The sequence below is a fragment of the Temnothorax americanus genome, unplaced genomic scaffold (genome assembly GCF_048541705.1).
Source record: "Temnothorax americanus isolate GAGA-0224 unplaced genomic scaffold, ASM4854170v1 Scaffold23, whole genome shotgun sequence".
NCBI classification, from domain to species: domain Eukaryota; kingdom Metazoa; phylum Arthropoda; class Insecta; order Hymenoptera; family Formicidae; genus Temnothorax; species Temnothorax americanus.
The window spans coordinates 2,284,615-2,301,002 of record NW_027509371.1 but is presented as its reverse complement, the minus strand read 5'-3'; the positions used below and the strand labels follow the sequence as shown (position 1 = coordinate 2,301,002).

The following is a 16,388-nucleotide window of genomic DNA, read 5'->3' as shown; positions in this document are numbered from 1 at the left end:
CGACGCTGCATCGCCACGAATATCGTCACTGCGAGACGGTGCACTGAGCGCCGAGGGGGAGAAGGAGAGAAGGGGAGGACGGTGGTAGTGGCGTGGCGAGAGGGGAAGGGGTCTCTGGACGCTTCTAGCCTAGATCAAAACCCGTAATCACGACGTAATAATACCCGATCACGGAAGATATTGCACATTTCCCCGGAATCACTGCTATTCCCAGGGAAGATGCCCCCGTCGGGGTTGTTTGGGAGGTCTTACTGTTCCCCGACATGCGATCCCGAATTCACTATATCTCGCGCTCTCTTCCTTCTTTACACATATAGCGCCGCTCGACTTTGCCCTGGGTCATATCGCCGTACCCTCTCCCCTTTTCTGTCCTTCGTACCTGTGCCTATAGTACCTGTAGTTTCGTCCCGTAGTTTCCTTTTTTCTGACTCTCGTGACTAGCGATTACGACTTTGCGAAAGACTAACCGATGCCTTCGCACCGTCGATTTCATTTCCCAGATAAAGCGATTTTTCGTAGAAACGGTTGCCTTAGGCAAAGATCCTAATGCGATCTATTCAGTGTAAGTTAAAAATCTGTTTCTAAAGACTTTGAAATTGCATGTAAAATTATTACATCACACATATATGGGTAAAATAGAACGTACGTTCAAGCACTATAGAAAAAAAGAGAAATAGAAGCAGGTACTCCTTGACTGTTGTATCCAGTAATAATAAAACAAAGTATGAAAATCAAGAAAAAGACAGAGTAGAAGTCATCGTATACGTCATCATTTGTTCGCGTGTTAAATTATTGAAAATTTAAACGAGAGGTGGAGGCTTTCCTGCGAACAATTTGCAAATAACGATAATTATACCCGCAAGCAACATGTCAACTAACAATAAGTATATACAAAAGCGAAAAGCCATGCTGGATCTTAATAAAGTTTACGATTGCGATACGTAAAGTAATCTAAATATTTAATCTAGATTAAATCGAGAAGACAGGATGAAGAGAAGAACAGACAGACAGACGGACGGACGGGCGGATGAGATACGGTCGGCACTACGCGGATTTAACATTGTACGCTTTTTTACACGGTAACTGAACAGTTCGTCGGCCAGCTCGTGTACAGCGAGTTTCGAAGCCCCCGGAGCTGTTAGGCCCAAGATGGGCCGGTGGCTGGTAGCACGTTTTGGTGGAGGCCGTTGCGGACGTAGGCGGTCGGTGACGGGGAAAGGAGAAAGAGGAGCGTGCAGAGGGGCAGAGGAGGATTGGAAAACAAGGTGGAAGGGTGCCTCGAGCCAGCGCCGTACCATTAATCATCGGGGTAATTCCATAGATGGCTCTTTGCTGTTCGAAGGAGCGAGCGATGCATGCCAAACCTTACCTCGTCCGCCGAACGACCTGCGAAAAGACGCATTCGTTTCTGCATTTCGTGCCACCACGAACCCGGCCATGGCGCGTTTTTCGCATCGTGCGCTGAGGTCCGGACTAATTAAAAGGGCCGGGTAGTTCCGTAAAAACCAAAGAGGAAAAACCTCGTCTCGTATAATCGTTCAATCTGACCAATGAAATGTTTGTTTTAAACCGGAAAGATAGATTGAGTTTTACATATCGAGAGAGAACTAATCTCTGCACAAGTAACTTGTTATATTTGACACTTATATGTTACCCATATAATTATTCTATCTGTGCGCGTGCTATTTTAATATATCTATACAATCATTCTTACCTCGTGTTACGGAAACACACGCCAACAAGATTGCCTGTCAATTTAATCTCGAGCCGTGTATATTACCCGCGTTCTTTTCACATCTCCCGTATATATTTATGCCGTATTACGGGAATATTAACGACACGCCAGCTATCGCTTTGCACGTCTATTAAGATAGAATCGATAGCACATATACCTATACGTGAGCGTTAATCGAATAAGAGCCAGTTAAGAGGGTATCATGGAAACACTAGATTTTTTTACATAGATATTATCTATCTTCATGAACTATATAATTTATACGATTAATTGAATATTTACACTTTAGATTATATATTTCATCTTTTCTCTCACTTTTTTTTGTCTTCATCACCTGTTTTCTGTAAACTAATGAAATCAGTTACTGTGACAAGTGTGCTATTATTTTAATATAACGAGCAGGGTATGATTGCAACGGAATTCCGCCGTCTCGCGATCGGATCGCCAGATTCCATCTTGCTAAATTCTTGACCAACACAATCCGCTCATCCCTGGTCGCCGATTGCACGAAACACCGATTGTCGAACGTGAAGTTACGAGTTACGATTCGCGGTCCGAAGTGGCGGGAAAAAAATGAAAGGGAGGACAGACGGCGCGGCAGGGCAAAAAAGGGCCAACTCTTTCGGACCTGCGGAGACACGGCGGCCACCGGGCCGTCCGAACGATGTCAGCAGTTTAATCAATGCATTTAGCCGAATTCCCGTCTGGCCCAAATAAAAGGCGAGACGGAGGAGGTTTAAACGCAAAAAACGTTGTGCGCGCGACGAGTCTCGTTCGACCCTCCCCCCCTCTTCGGCTTTTTTTCGCCGTGTGCCGCGACTTTTGGGACTTCTACGGCGGGCCACACGGTCCCTTCTAGCCGGTCCTAAAGCCCCCAAAGTCGTTAGGTATTCCGCGAGTGTACGCTGCTGTCTTCCCCCTCGTCGCTCCTCCGTCACCCCTTCGTCGCAGTCTCGCGGGAGGAAGACTCTTCTTCGAATAACATATACGTCAGCCACGAAGACGACTGCGAGACGAAAACCGGTGGCTCCACAAATCTTCGGCTTGGCCTTTTCATTCATTGTTTCTCTTTCTTCCGTCCTCCCGAAACTGTCCGCCGCAAAACGCTGTCTCGACGTTGCGCGACGTTATCTACGCTTTATTTTCTCCTTCTCGATTATAGTTTTTGGCGTTTTCAATATCAACGAAAATAATGAGATTTAATTTCGTTCTATCTTTCAATCAAACTTTAACAATAATGCTCAAATATCTCTTATTAAAGTTAGCGGTTCCTGTTTTCATCATTAATAACACTTCGTTTAACGGTGAAGATTTTACTCGAAGTTTATGTTTGGCGAAAATCTTATATATATTACGTGTTTTTTTCACATTTAATATTAAAAATGTAATATTAAATGTCTCATGCAAGTTATATCTGAGGCATAACTGCGTATTCGAGTCATTAATAGTCAACGAGTCGAGCATCCTGTCCACTATCTCGTTAAACATCTTCTAACAGTGGACCTAAAGTTGTTTCGTGAAACGTGACAAAGAAACCGACGGAGGTAAAAGAGATGTCAGCAGGCAATCTTCTCTCTTTCCTCTAAACTTACCCGTCTCGTATTAAAAACGTATGAACTCATAAATATCTACTCTATAAGGAAAACAACACACATCAACATTATTGTTTTCTCGATTCTATTTTGATTTATATATGCAGTGAAAATATTAATTTATATTGAAGACGAGACGTAAATAAATATAAGAGCCAAAGATAAAAATTTCTCAAATTACTCGTATAAATAATATTTATTTATTTTGTAAAATTCTCTTTGCTCGATCTTTTGGCACTTTATAAGTGATATAATGAATTTATAGCGTTTCGAGATGTTTTCAATTTTGGCTTGTGCAATACATATTTCGAACTGAAAATACAATTCCCATAGCATCGCGCGTGTAATTTTATTTATGTCAAGTTTTCAATTTGAGGGCGTCAACGGAAACTGAGCGCAAACTGGTGCGGGTATACCGTTTATTTGCGCGATGAGAAACAAAATACGCGATATCTTATTGATTTATCCTTTTTATTATTTCTTTTTTGTGCAGGCGATGGACGCGTGACGCCGCGGCCTGACCGCAAGCTCGTTACGCCTGTCGGAAGTATAAATCAACCGCAAAGTTATTCCGTGCTGTCGGGAACTCCCCGTAAGGCGCCTCGTTGGAAACTGCTACCACCTTCTTGTCCGCGATATCCTTCGCGCAGGTACGTAAGTCTGTCTCACGTGATCGCGTCATAAACGATTTATAAAAATCGCGACGACAGCAGCGCGGAGTTAGCGTGACGACTCTCCGTCAAATCTGTCGCTAATTTTCGATATGGAAAAAAAAACCCCGATCTGCGACTATTTTTAATAGCCTCGACTTTTCTCTCTGTGAGATACCTTATTTTATTCCAAAAGAAGTGCCTCGTCAAAATGAACGGAGTCCATGCAACGCTACCTACTCTGTTTAATGGCCATTATAATATGACTTATCGTCGCCGCGATGCCATGGGATTTTGCGGTAATTATAATTTACGGCCACTTAGGGCGCGTATACATTGATAGTTTTAACTGTATTTTTTTTCGATTATCTCTCTCGGCCTGAGCCGTGTGCGCGCACGCACGTCGGCGCAATAGCGAGACACGAGCGGCAATAGCGGTGCCCTCATAACACCCTGAGAATCTAATTGTAAGGTTGCCGCGCGAGAGAGCAGGTCGCGTTTTCTCGATAACAAAGACGTAAGTAATGATAATGTGGTAACGACCCCGGGGTCGGTACAGTTACTCGCAACGGCATGCGGGGGGAAAAGAAATGATTTCCTAACTAATACAATCACAAGAGATAAGACCGCGTGGTTGTAACAAACCCAACATTGTACCGACGTAATACATAATTACCGATCTCTGGCAAGATCTGATAATTGTTACGCTGGTAATTGGCACCGGCGAGAATAACATTTCTCCGATGGCCTCGTCGTTTCTCACGAGAAACGTTCGAGGGGGCCCTCTTACAGTTTTCGTTCGTTTGACAGAATTAACTTTTTTTTTCTTATTCAGAGTATACCGCGTATATCCGGCTGCTAATCCTAGCGGATCGACGCGAAAAGCAAGCATACACGACTGAATGTGTTGCGAGCACGCAAAAGGGCGAAAACTTAGAAAAGTCGAGTTCCGAGTAAACTCGGAATCGTAGGATAATCCGAGATGATCGCCTAATAGCTTTAGGAAAGAATCGACTGGGGATGACTACTTTAAATTACCATAAGCCCCGACTCTTCCTGGGTTAACGAGCGGAAGAGACGAGACCCCAAAAGTGTTGAAACTAGCTGTCGGAATAAAGGGAACGACGAAAATATCGATTATGATACTGGGCACCGATATTATTACGGAAGAGAAGAGTCTAATTATTAATCATGTATATAGGAAAAATGATAAAATCAAGAAAAACATTTCAGTCTACACAAATGGCTTGTAAACGTTATATCTCGGCGGTTGGGCGTTTATCGTCTCAAATTTGCTCGCAGCTAAGCGCTCACGTTAAAAGAAATAATTTGGCGGTGGCAAATTTTTATATGTTTATTACTTTTTATCGGTAATATATATAGAAATTGCTTGTTTTCTCTTAGCTACAAATTTTATATATTCCAAACCCGAGAGAAAGCGCACGGCATCTGATACACCCTATACCCGTTTTAATAAATGAGCACGCGTTGACAACGATCGTGAGATTGGCCTTATTAATTTAATACGTTAATTAATTTATGGATAAAGGGGAGAGCTCGAATAAATTCTCAAGTTGCGTTTCTAGTCGCAATCGCGGTGAACAAATATAATGCAGGATCGATACACATCGTAACGCACCGCAGACACGGCAACAAAACAACATTTTTCAGCCGGCCGTCAGTCCGGAGACTCTCTTACGATTATATCAGCTATCCTTCCGTGTGCTAATAATTATCTCCCGATTTCTTCTCTAATTTAACGGCGCATACGTTACACGCGTAGCGTTCCGGTTACGCACCGCTAAAATCTAAGAGCCGCGCCTCTTTTAATTGGCCCCGAACCAAGAGTTGATTTACAATTGTAGGAAAAGAAAAGAAAGTATCTCGTTTCTTTCACGCTTTTCCCATTGAGAGATAACAAATAACGAGTATTTAATATAATATTAACCCACACACGCGTCTTAATTACGTTTTGCCGCCTCTTTTCACAAGCGCGGCGGCGGCGCGGCAACCGTCGCGTCGCGGAAATGTACCAGACACATGAGACTGATATATTTCGTGAAACTCGTCGTCGCGCACGCAGACAAGATACCTATCGCGGAATCAAACGAGAAATTCACTGCCTGTCCTATGAAAGAGAGACATCCCTCTCTTTCCGAGTCCACCGAAAGTCGTAAAACGTCCAGCACCCACGTAGAAACTGGTATCACGTACCGCCGTACTAAAGCTGAACCTTTTGTGTGCTCGCGTGTGTATTATCACGTGTGCATACAGTCGCCACCACAAATAGTCCCGAGACTCGGGTCTCGCGTGGCCCCGCCGCTCCAACTTCCAATCTGCCTTTAAATCACGGAAATATTGGCTAAACACACTCGGCCGAAAATACAGCCTAACCGCGAAACGTCCCGTGATCTTTGCGAGCTTCAATTTTTGCGAAATTGGAGCAAGGTTGTGCTGGTGCTACTATCGCTAAATCTTTTTCAAAGGCCGCACCGGCAATTTATCACCATACATCGCTTTTGCAGTTATATCCTTATATCCCTATAGTGTAATTATTCCTTAGCCCATTATGTTTTCTCTATACATGCGTTTTTGCAATAAATTTAACGATATATGTAAAAAGATAGGTTTTATAGAAACAAATTCCTCCCTCTCTCTCTCTCTCTCTCTCTCTCTCTTCCCTTTCTCTCGTTAACTTTATAAAGACTTTTGGGCTACCGTTCTTGTAAAAAATGAAGGCTTATTCGCGGTTGGGACTGTACCATACACGTTCTGTGTGTGGTGTACGTGCTTGTCGTCCGTCCGTCCGTCATGAGTGCGTGCGCGAACGTCCGGGCTCGTCGACTCGTCGGAGGATGCTCGCTAGCTCGTTCGCTTTGCTCGATCATGGGACAAAAGTCGGGCCTACGTCTCGTGGGAACGTTGAAGTCATGCTCGCTCAAAAACCCTGCGCCGTGCTACATGTATTAAATCGAGCGCGAGCCGGCTTCTTGCGTCATGACGACTCGGCCGAAGTATTCGTTCCAAAGTACGCGAAACGCCGGAAATGTTCTTCGGGTATTATCAGTAAACATTGCAGTAACCGTAATGCTAACAGTAACTATGTCTTAAAAATATATACACAATTGTATTTAAAAGGAAAATGATGTATTGAGAAATCTTACCGCTATCAAGTTTTGAACTATTTTTTCAGTATTAATGAGAGTGAAAAACAGAGAAATTAGCTTCATTGATAAAAAGAATTACCAGAAAACAATTAAAACCATAAGAAAAATGATGATTTCAAGTCTCTATCGTGTCACGAGTCACGACACGTATACGTATTGGCACTTCTAATAGCCGTGCACTCGCCTATTAAAATCACATAAAATTAGTTGAATTCGCGGAGACACGTACCATTATCGTAAATTCATAGTATCGATAATCCCGTCAGCGCTGACGATGGTGAGAAGGATAAGGATTACGATAATCGCGGTAACGGCGGCATAATTAATGGCGTTTGCTCTTTCTCCTTGCGTGCATGCAAGAATATAATCGTCGCGGCGCAATCTCAATTTCATGCGGGTACGTACGCGGCGCGCAATAATAACGCGCGTGCACCATGCACGAAAACCTCTGATTATCTCGTAATTTGTGAAAGTATCTCGCGCTTTTACGCGAGGAGATCTCGCGCGCGCGCACTGACTGGTAATAAAGACACCGAAGTTTAAGCCGCATCGGTTATTGCCGCGTCGTCGGTCAGGTGCGTCGGTCTCACTCTCCCGGCTGGATATGTGTGCGCATCCTGGACAAGGTGTGCACCTGTCCGCCGTGGCGCGCAGGCTGCCCCGTTTTATAGAAGGCTACTTTCTATATCGCCGATCTATCAAATTGGCCCCGGCAGATAAGAAAATTAGGGGAAGCGGTCGTGCCTTAAAAGCGCCCGTGACGGGACATCCCCGGCTGTTATTTGGCCAGCGTCACCCTCGGTCTCGCTCACGGAATTTTACGGCTCTTCAGTTCGATATCACCTGCTGCACGCGCTGCCTCGAAGCGGCGCCCCTAACCGATGCTTAAGTTATCATCGCTTCCTTTTGAAAAACGTCGATTACTTCTCAACGATCTGCCTTTCGCGCTGCGCGCATGATCGAGATTTCAAAGGCTTGAATTGGAAGTGAACCGAATCCTAATTAATCCTATAATCCCGTAATTTCTAATATCCGTTTTTTCGTTGCGAGAGATATTTTATTTCACACGCTTCTGTTTCTCTTCAAACCCGTTCACTTGCTCGTGAATTCCATCGTTTCGCGCTCGAGGAAACATTTAAACGTTCGAGACATTCACGCGGGTATTTACGGAAAAGGCAGAAAAATAACTCGACGGCGACGGCGGCGGCGGCGGCGGCGGCATCTTAAAAACGGAAACGCGCGCGTTGTGGGATAATAACTTGATTACGCGGCGTGCTTTATCGAAAAATTATAAAGCAATTAATAACGTTCATTAGAGACGATACGCGCGCGCGATAATAATTCCGTTTGATAGGTAATTAGACGAGGGAGCGAGTAATTGCGTTAATTGAGACCAAGACCGAGCGCACGTTTGCGCAAAAGCTTGGCTAGATATATGGAACCGTTCCACACGCACGCCGCAGCCCCGTAATCGTTCGAATCGCGGTTCTTCTTGCTGTGGAAATACCTCGCCTCGCCTTTAGGTTCGTTCCAGAGCCCTTTCGCCCGCGTACGGCGCGCTTTTCTCTCTTCCTGCGAAAGTCACGCGAAAAAAGTTACCTGCCAACGATCCATAGAGATCGCTAACTTTTGCGCCTAGCATCGTGCAGTCGCTAACGATCTATGGCGTCCCGTAACCATGCTCTGAATTATATATTCAGAATAAAATACTGAAGCAATATTTAAACCAAAGTGCGAAAAAATTTTTGCCTTTATAAAATATCGCCGCTAAAACAAACAATCTCGATATCTAATGTTCGATTGAAGCTATCACCTGCTCTTATACAAGTGATATCTCTAATTTAACTTAATTTTTATTAGGATTTAATATAATTTTTGTCAGGAATTAAGGCGATTTTCTACTTCTTCCTACACTGAGAAAAAAATTTTCTGCATTTTAATAAATATTAGTTTGCATACAACTGTGACTTTATTTATTAAAATAAAGAAAAATTTCTTTTTTATTAGTATTTGTGTATTTACTGAGAAAAAAATATACTGATAAAAAGAAAAATTTTCTTCATTTTCTTCATTTTAGTAAATGGAATCACAGTTGTATGCAAACTAATATTTACTAAAATGCAGAAAATTTTTTTCTCATTGTACATATTTATTATTTGATAACCGCGGTGAATCCATACAATTATATCCAGCAGAACAATAAACACTCGTTAAGATTACTCTCGCGAGTTTCCGTTTCTCAGCTGCTCCTTTCAAAGGGCACAGGTCGCAGTCGCATTTCTAGGGATACCGAACTTCGTATATGTATTTATACATAATGGAGAATCGTCCCGCGTGGTGCGTAGACACTTATAACAGCGACATCCTGGACATCTGCCGACCTCGAGGCCCCTGGCCTCTTCATCTTGGCCTTCCTATGTATTCTCTTCTCTTTTTTTCTCTCCTTCCGGAGAATGTCGCGTAATAAAGCCGCTGCCGTCGGCATAATACGGCAGTAAGCCCTACCGATATTTGCCATTTTATGTAACGTGTACTTACGCGACGTGCCTCATATTAAAACAAGCACGAAAGATATTACGAGTACGTATTGCGGGAAGAAGCGCGGAGGAAGTAAAACTTGTTTCTCTATATTCGTTCGAACGAGGACGTTTGTTCACTTTTCTTCTTATTTCATTTCGAATATCGCGTGTAATAAAGCAAAACATTGTTTTGTAATCTAGAAATCGCTCTTACGATTTAATGTCCGGTTGAAAACGTTGCAGGTAAATTCCACACTGGATACTATCGCCGCGTGATCCGCACCGACCAAAATAATTGAAAAAAAAAAAAAAAACTCGCGCATTAGCATAACTAGATATCGTTTATGACTTAATCCATCCGTAAATGAACGTAACTCGTTCCGAAGCAAGATAGCATCGTGAAACTGGCGAATTTGAGTAATGGCGGTGATGCGAAATATGTTAATGTCAATTGAACGAGTTAATGAGAATACGTCAATAATTTCTATTCCGTTGTCGATACATCTCGATTGAACTTTAAAACAACTTGATCGACGTCTACCATGGAAATCCCGACAACGGAAGAATGTTATCGTGAACGTCATCACGTCATCTCTACAGCTGCTAATCACGCGTGTGCGATTAACTAATATACCTATACGCAGATAATTCCTTAGCGCCGAAACACTTGTAACACGCTCTATAAATTTTCGCTGTTCGGACGTTTATCAACGACCGTTAGTTAAACGTAATTACGGAACGTATATATACGCACAGGTATCAATTACCGGAATTATTATATCCGACTATTTACGTAGATATGCTCGGCGAGCGTATAATCCGCGCCTGTAATTTGTGCAATGCAAATTTCTATCCCGGCGAACGCGCGCACTTATTAATACTTTCGACGTAACGACGCGACGATAGCCCCCCTTCTTACGTGTAACGTTTACACGCGCATCATTCATCGGGATCATCGTTAACGAGAGCATAAATATGCATTCGATTTGCCTTCATACATGCCGCTTTCTTGTTACTGCCGAAATAAATCTACATAACGATTTAGAAAACGTCAGTTTTAGAAATTCTAAACTCGATGTAATTAAATAAATGACTCTTTTAACTCTCATAAATTATTGCATAATTCTTTTACACGAGTATACAAAATTCACGAGGCTTAATGAATCCCTCAAACAAGCGTTAAATGCATCTCGTAACATTGCCGTACATTTTTTTGCAACAAACTGTGCGACGCGATATCGATAAAATCTTTGCGTGTCAAGGTAACAACTTATCGGCGAATAAAATCGTATATAAATCCTTAGTTTATTTACATACCGTAGCTGATTTTTATCGTACACAATTATTTGTTAACAACGAACGAGAGAAACAAAATCGTGGACAGATTTTGCGACGGCGGAGATCCTCAATTCGTAATGAAACGTCGAGGCGTGGCGGAAACGTTTTACGTGGAAAAAAAGGAGTCCCCCAAGGGAAAACGATTTCAGAAAAGGGCAGCGCGTGGGCGGTCCCGTGCGCGGGCGGAAAAAGTCACCGGCGGAACGTTGCGTTGCGTTGCGCCGCGTTGCGTCGCGTCGCGTCGCGTCGCGTCGCACATCGGTCTTCGTAGGTGCGGAGTATTCCGGCGTTCATTAATTTTGTACCGTTGTCACCGGGAGGAATATGCGTATTCATGAGACACACCGAGGCTTATAAACGTCGAGGTATTAGCGATACGATTAAAATGTGCATTTCTCGAGCGTTGTTTTAAACGCAGCACCCGACCCGTGACTCCGCCCGGTCGCGGCACGGTACACGGCGCGCGCGTACCTATTTCACGTACACGATATTTTATTCTCCGCTGCGCCGCTGCCGCTGCCGCGCACGCGGTTTTATCTACCGGAAGAAATAATAATGCAGCCCCGCATCGCCTCCCGGTGGTTTTGCGCGCCACGGCCCGCGCCGCGTTGCCAATTAATTTCGGTCTTTACGTTTCGCTCGGTTATCACGCGACGGAGCGGCGCGTGCGACATCGATACGCAGAATCGCCAGCGCGATTTCGTTACACGCCTGAGAGACGAATTGCGCGGCTAGAAACAATGACATATCGAATTGCGTTTCACGGAAGTGAGAAATTTGAAAGTCGTATATACTGGTCAATGTCAATAGTTAGTCAATTGAATTTTTATATTTTTGAAACATTATTACTATAATTTCTACTATTATTTGATGATAACAGGAGAATCTTAAGATCAAACCGATGCGTTAGAAACGTTTTAATTCTTATTGAGGAAATAATATTCTTGTATCCATAAAATTAATGTACATTGCAACGATATTTACATTTTTTATTAAGGGGTCGGTGAACGATGGATAACCGATTTTTGTCGCGAAGATACTGATTTAATGATCTCAACAGCAATCCATATCAGCATCAGCCAGGAAAGATTCGCGAAAAAAATAAAGGAAACAGACAACGTATAAATCTTCTCTCAACCCTTTTCCCTTTCGCGAACGAACCAACTCGAAAAACGAGCCGCGCCGCATGGAGATCGGCGTGCGCGCACATACATAGGTATGTATATCCGCGCAACACTGCGTCGCGAACACGGAGGAATACGCGGACGGTTCGTACCGTTCCCTCCCCTACCGCGCCAGCAAAACGGATGCATTTCGGATGCAGCTGCGAGTTCGTTAGAGCGTCTAACGCGCGGGTGCACGAATTGTTTATGCGTCGTGACGTCGGCGGCGTCGGCGCCGCGGCGTCCCGGGGTGGAGCCCGCGCGCACACCACCCGGTATAGTATATATTTCGCAGGAAGCGCGCATACGCGTATCAGAGAACGATGAATATGCATACCTTAATTCGCGGGGCTAATTGAATAATTTGTAAAACGCGACGGGCCGGCCCGGGCCGCGACCTTTTTGCACTCCCCTCCTCCTGACGCAACGTGCCGGCAACGTGTCCCCGTGCTTGCCTTGCCCGCCTGACTGCCTGCCTACCGGCCGACAGGACGAACCGGCGGAATGTGATATCCTTGCTTTTATGCTGGAAGCTAAGGTATGCCGTGGATAGCTCGCCTAAAATGTGGTTTGGCACCCGCTTAGCTGTCGCGAGGAACGCCGCCGCCGCGATCCTACGCCTCGTGAATCATTCCGGCGAGCACGCCGGAGAGATGCTAACTTTATTCACGTCCGAAAGTGCCGGCGAGTAACTAGCTGTTCTATGATGTCAATGGAATATAATTATTGCAGCGATCTCGTAGCAAACAAATATTCTCGCTGAGAAATCTTTTTATGAAATCTAGGTGACGCCATTAATAAATTAACACAACAGTCATTAATCTTGGTATAAACGATTTAGCATGTTCGCAAGGCGAAACGTTTTCGTAGATTATTGAAAAGGAAGTAAAGGCCACATCGGTACAAGTTGCGCATTATGTTAAATGCTCGGGTTCTAAAAGAGCATTGGATTTGGGATTGTTTTCCGTATATGAAAACAAAGAAATCGGTCAATGATTTTTGGCAATGACAAATGTCTTTAAAAGGATCCAAGCGCGTTAAAGTGTCTGGTCGCCGAAATTCTCTATCTCGAAGAACCGAAAAGGTCGTTTTCGACGGGTAGTTTCGTAGGCCTAGTTCCCCCGTTAGCCGATGAATCGGCTCAAGGCTCTCCTTACTTATGCGATGCGTGCCTTCGTCGGCATACATCACTGCCAGCGAATGTTTTTACGGGACACGACGCGAGCAAGAATACGCTTACGCGCGTTAACATTCTCCGGAATATCATTTGTCCACTGCCCAAGGATTCCCCGTCGTCGGCGCCATACTATATTTTTTCATGACACGAATTAACAACGCGCGGGACAAGAATCGGAAGGTTCGATTAACTCATTAACAAGATAATTATATCTACGAATTCTATTAGGGTCGTCAGTAGCGTCGCGCGTGAAATCGCTAAGAGTAAAGCAAGAATGTATAAATCTTTTGTCGTTTATTTAATATTTTATTTTGTCTTTTATTTATTCACTAGTCCTAGAGTATTTTTTTGAATCATGAATACTATAGAATATCATTCTAAAAAATTTTTTTGATATGCTATATTGTATAACAAAAAATTAATCTCTTATATTATATAATTTAAGATTTTTGTAAAACTACTGTTATTAATCTAAAAATACCTCAATACTGATTTTTCTACTGAATTGCATTAATACATAAACTTCAGACAAATAGCTAGCTTGCTTAAGCAATCAAAAGCGTTCGGTGGTTTTGCTTAAAAATCTGATTGTTAACGAGTATTAAAATTCCACGAATACTCGGAAAGCGAAATCGTTGTCGACGAAAAGCAAACACGGTGCGGCAAAGTCAGTGGTGCATCTCATGAACCTACGACGACAGGAGGAGTAACAGAGTTGAAATCTCGCGGCGGGGAAGGAAATCAGCCGTACGATCGACGACTTAACGACAAAGACCGCGATATCCAAGATCTAAAGTTGGCTGTCGTATGAGAGCTTTTCTAGATGCGCGCGCCAAAGGATGGGCGGCGAATCCCTCTGCTCTATTTCGGACTGTCTCTTGGTCCTTCTCTTTCTCTCTGCCTGTTTCCCTCTCTCTTTCTCTCTCTCTCTCGGCTTCCCTCTCTGCCTTCCCATCACTCATTCCCGAAGGGAAGAGAGACGTAAGCCTGGCAGAGGGCCTTTGATCCTCCGCACTCGGTGTCGGCAAACAGGAGCTCCGCTAGTGAACGCAGCCACCGCGCTTTAATACCTCATGCAAATTTCAGGAAAAGGGCACCCCTCGCGCCTTCCCCCTTTCCGGGGGCCCCCCACGCTCGGTCCCGCGCGCTCATCCGCGCCTCCTTCGTCGCCTCGTACTCCTCCACAACGGTGATAACCCGCTATATTGCTTTTCGAACAAATCACTATCCGCCTGCCACGGGAAACGCACCGATCGAAGCGTCTGCCGGAAAAAATTTCGAAATTCCCGTCGGAATGCATCACTCGTCTGGACATCGCGCTATTGCGAAGAAATATAATATGCAACATATATAAAACGAAAAATAATTTAAACGAAGTTATTTCACTCGTATACGCGCGCACTAGTCTCCAGAAATCTTGCTTGTCCAGAATAATACATAATTAACAGCAATAATTATGTATATAAGTTCTATTAAAGTCTTTGATAATATTTTTCAAATATTTAAAAATAAAAAAAATAGGAGACACAAAAAGTTGGGATTTTTACAAAAAAATATAAGCAAAAGAAATAGTGATTAACGAGAGAAAAAGAGATGTATAGGATTAAATATATATCGGTTGCAGTATATATTATCAATCATTATCAACATTGACATAGTTATAGCAAATGGACTCAATAAAAAAGTGTATACTAAAATATCATTTCGTCACCAACGATACAAATCTCTCAACCGAATTCGAACTATAACAGATCCCTTGCTCACAGTTTCTTCGGTCCTCCCTGACTAACATTGTTTCTTCAGGTATGTGACTCTCAATCTCCCCCCCCCCGCCTTTCTTCGCCCCCTCGTCTACGCCGTCCGATATACATACAATGCAGCGTGTGCAACGCCAGATCAGAGACATACGTAGGTGCGACCGAATCTTTTTTCCTCTTTTGAGGTCCGCGAGAGGCACGCGAGAGAATTTATGCGTCGTGGATTACGGTTACCGTGGCTTGCAATTTCAATTTTGTCCGAAATGCACGACAGACATTGGAGAATCGTTCGCTAAGATTAGATGGTAGAAATTAATTTTTTATCTGCAATTATACTGTGAAAAATTATCGTCGAGAAAAATCGACGATCAGATTTTTTAATTCTAAAAAAACTGGATACTAATATATTTAAAACCCCACCGATTGAAATGGAAATGACTCTCGTTAAAAATTGTAACAAGTGTTCAATTCGAAAATACTTTGATTAATAGGAAAGTTGAAATTATTTTAGACTTAGAAAAATTACTTTTCCTTGTTGTGGCAGTTTTTTAAATAAAGATTACAAATTATTTTGTAATGCTAGCAGACAACTTAAAGTAATTTTTTTACAACGCTATTTTTAATATCCTAGAGACTATATATATTTGAACTATTTATTTAAATAATACTAAAAAGAGATATAGGACTAAAAGGAATAGAGCAACGAGAACATCACCGAATGGAGAGCAGATGATATCGCGCATTATAATAATAATGTGTTGACGATTTCATGAAATTATCAAGCAAGTTCAAAGTTATTGGTCCCGTTTGTTGAGCCATAATATTCCGTTGTAGTATATAGAAGTTGCAGACGGGTATCCCTGGGGCAATTTTCAGGCTTCGCGATTTGGGAAGCGACCACTGGCGAATCCGGATACGCCGTTATATCTATATATTTGTCTACGTATTCATGCCCCAAAACCGTCGGTCTCGACCAACGAACCGCGTAATCCTTGACGAGTGAATCTCGTCAATCACGTCCCCGACGCATCGGACGAATCGATACGAATTCACCCGCGGCTACCGCGACAGTCGCGATTCTCATCCTCGATTCTCCCGTCACGACCGCGAGGCTCACGAATCGAACCGATTTTTTTGGTCGAGTCTTCGATCGTTTGAATAATCGCTAGCTTTCTCCAAGGAAAGAGAATCCCGTAATTGTAAGTTATTGATTTAATCGTCCGAGAAACGGACGAGATGACGAATCCGTTAAATATCAATTATTGCACAATTGGAGATGAACGGATAAGT

The 16,388-nt window shown here is 43.3% G+C and overlaps 1 long non-coding RNA gene across 1 annotated transcript in view; it reads left to right on the top strand.

Annotated features, from left to right (window-relative positions):
• The window catches only part of LOC143898410 (uncharacterized), a 124,482-nt gene that overhangs the window by 63,781 nt on the left and 44,313 nt on the right, over positions 1-16,388 (top strand). Inside the window, exon 2 of the long non-coding RNA XR_013257197.1 lies at positions 3,821-3,977. This is a non-coding gene — a long non-coding RNA (uncharacterized LOC143898410). The remainder of the gene's footprint in view (positions 1-3,820; positions 3,978-16,388) is intronic.